Genomic DNA, 3,055 nt, shown 5'->3' on the forward strand with positions numbered 1-3,055 from the left:
GAGAAGATTGGCTTTTTTGGAATCCAGGGGCCTGCAGATATGAGTGCAGAGTGAACAGGAGGAGGAAATGGGCTGAAAACTGGGGATTCCTAAATGGTCTTTACACTGAACAGCACCTATTGGCACCCAAACCCTGCTCACCCAATTCTGCACAGGCTTGAGACATTGAACATGGAGGGAAATGTAATTTAGCCCCTGCAGAGGTCAGGAATAACTCCTCCTCACAGCCATGTAAACTCTAGCTAGTGGCTTTCACCTTTCCATGTCAACTTCCAGACACCCGCAGAACACGATGTTTGCAGAACAATATAAGAGTTAAGGATTCGGGACAGCCCCGGTGGCCCAGCAGTTTAGGGACACCTTCAGCCCGGAGTGTGATCCTGGAGACCGGGGATCGAGTCCCACATCAGGCTCCCTGCACGGAGCCTGCTTCTCCCTCTGCCTGCGTCTCTGCCTCTCTCTCTCTCTCCCTGTCATGAATAAATGAAATCTTAAAAAAAAAAAAAGTTAAGGATTCTGGCAATGATGTGACCAGACCAGGGAATAAGTTGGAGAACAGACAGGAGTGTTACAATATATAATATACAGAGAAGGGAGCTGTGATAAGATTTATGGAATGCAAAAATGAAGGACTGCACTATAATTTAAGGTTACATCGATGACCAATAGCAGTAAATAATACCCAAAAGCACTGAGATGAGAGAAACAAGGGGATCACATGGTGTGAGTGAGCTAAACCTTTATCATCACTGAGATAAATAAATCAATAAACTGCACCAAATTTTTTAATGAAGTAATTATTTTGAGTTTTGGACTTAAGAAATAGAAGTAAAACAAAATTGATTAAAGGACTTTCTCTGAGGAATGGAACCCCTGCTTAGAGAGATGTAGGGGAGAGACTATTGCTTTTTATAAAATCTTTGGTACCATCTAATTGACTCCATGCATATGGATGAGGTGATAAGGTACATGAACTCTGGAGGCCTTACCATCTGTGTGATTTTAGGTAACTTCATCGAACATCTCCTGCCTCAGTGACCTCATTTATAAGGTAGGATTGCTAATAATGCTTTTCCCATATTGTTGGAAGAATTAAATGGGATGATGTAATTAAAGCATTTAGCACGATGCCTGACCAAGGGTAACAAACATCTCAATAAAGATTGGCTACAATAATTATTATTTTCACTCGGTAACTTGCTTTTACTTACTTATTACATCATGCAAGACTCTACAAAATTAAAACACATGGATCCAAGTCACTCTTTAGTAGCCACTTTATAGTCCATAGCATAAACTGTCAGAGCTATTTTCAGCCTTTTGACTGTTAAGGATCAAACGTGCTCCTTCTCAAAATATGAGTTTCTCTTCCTTAGCACTACTGGCATTTTGGGTCATATCATGCTTTGTAGTGGGGGACTGTCTTGTGCATTACGGGTTGTTTAGCAGTATCCCTGGCCTCTGCTCACCAGATACACCATCACCCCCAAATTCCAGCAACTAAAAATGTCTACAGACATTGCGAAATGTCCCTGGCAGAGGAGGAAAGGAACAAAGTTGCTCCCAATTAAGAACCATGAATCCAGGGGCACCTGGGTGGCTCAGTGGTTGAGCATCTGCCTTTGGCTCAGGTCGTGATCCCGGGGTCCTGGGATTGAGTTCCACATCAGGTTCCCAGCGGGGAGCCTGCTTCTCCCTCTGCTTATGTCTCTGCCTCTCTCCCTGTGTCTCTCATGAATAAATAAATAAAATCTTAGGGGGGAAAAAAGAACCACAGATATAAACTGACATGGCTAAAATCCATCCTAAAAACTTCAGTGACTGCCCACCTAGAGTCAAATTTCTTCTCATGGGAAACCTTTGTTCCAGGCAAATATAAAATATTACAGTATCTTTAGGGTTTCACTTTTCTGAAATTCAGGGTCAGAGAGACAGTTGTATTGTGTCTTTGGTCTACAATGCACTTTACAAGACTTTGGGAAAGAAATAAGGGATATTACTCAAGAAATAATGCTATCAGTCAAGCCAACCAATGGCAAAACTATTGAAGCAATGTTATTTATGCTCTTGGCTCTTGTAAACTCAATCATAATTTTTTAAATGGGGTTAAAACAGATACAATTTCTAAAGGACCAGTTAATAGTTTGGCATAAATAAGCTTGTTCTTTCACAAAGTTTCTTCCCTAACCAAGCCCAACAGCCTTGCGATTATGTGCCAAATGATCCAGAGGGACCCTGCAAGAGAAAACAAGCAACTCCACAGAGACCCAGAGCAATAACCAGAGGAGAGCAAAACATGAAATCTGTATCTAAATAACACAGCTCACTCCTTCATACAAGGAGTGCAGCAAGTAAATATGAGCAGAAACCCATGATTATATAGCATTTTAATTTAGAGTTCTGTTTAGCAAAACTATATCCATGTCTTTGGGGATGGCTTATTATAATAGTACTTTGCTGATGTGGTTTCAGAAAATCATATTAAATGAAAAATCCTGTAGAACAGATGTGTTCACAAGTCCCTGTCCACATAGCAGTTGATCTGCTTAATGAAAACACTGCTATGGTTCAGAATTAGTGCTTTATACTGTTACAGTATTGTTATATTAGGGTCTCAGAGGAGTAAAGAAGGTTGGGGAGAAATGAGAGTGAGGAAATTGCCAGAACTAAGGGTCAGGGATAGAATATCTCCAAGGCAGTTACCTTAATATGGTACAGAGGAAGGGAGATTAAAAAAAAGAAGTATTATTTAGAAAAAGAAAGAGATAGCAAAACTAAGACCTAGAAACGAAATGCCTGCTTTATTCAGATAAACTAAATCAAGTAAATAACACCACCTCTGTGCTCTGTTTAATGGGTTCCATTTAAATATAATTGGAATATAACGAAACTACTTGCAACTCCCTCAAATTCATTAAAACGAGACTTTACCAGTATTCACGAGCTATTGCTTACCCAAATCATCTTCATACCAGGGGAGTCCTAGGACCACTTAGCTTGTGCTCAAAAGTTGTAGACAAATTTTATGTGGTTTCTCTCACATCAGTTCAATTTG

Source organism: Canis lupus, chromosome 31, assembly GCF_011100685.1.
Source record: "Canis lupus familiaris isolate Mischka breed German Shepherd chromosome 31, alternate assembly UU_Cfam_GSD_1.0, whole genome shotgun sequence".
In the NCBI taxonomy this organism is placed as follows: domain Eukaryota; kingdom Metazoa; phylum Chordata; class Mammalia; order Carnivora; family Canidae; genus Canis; species Canis lupus.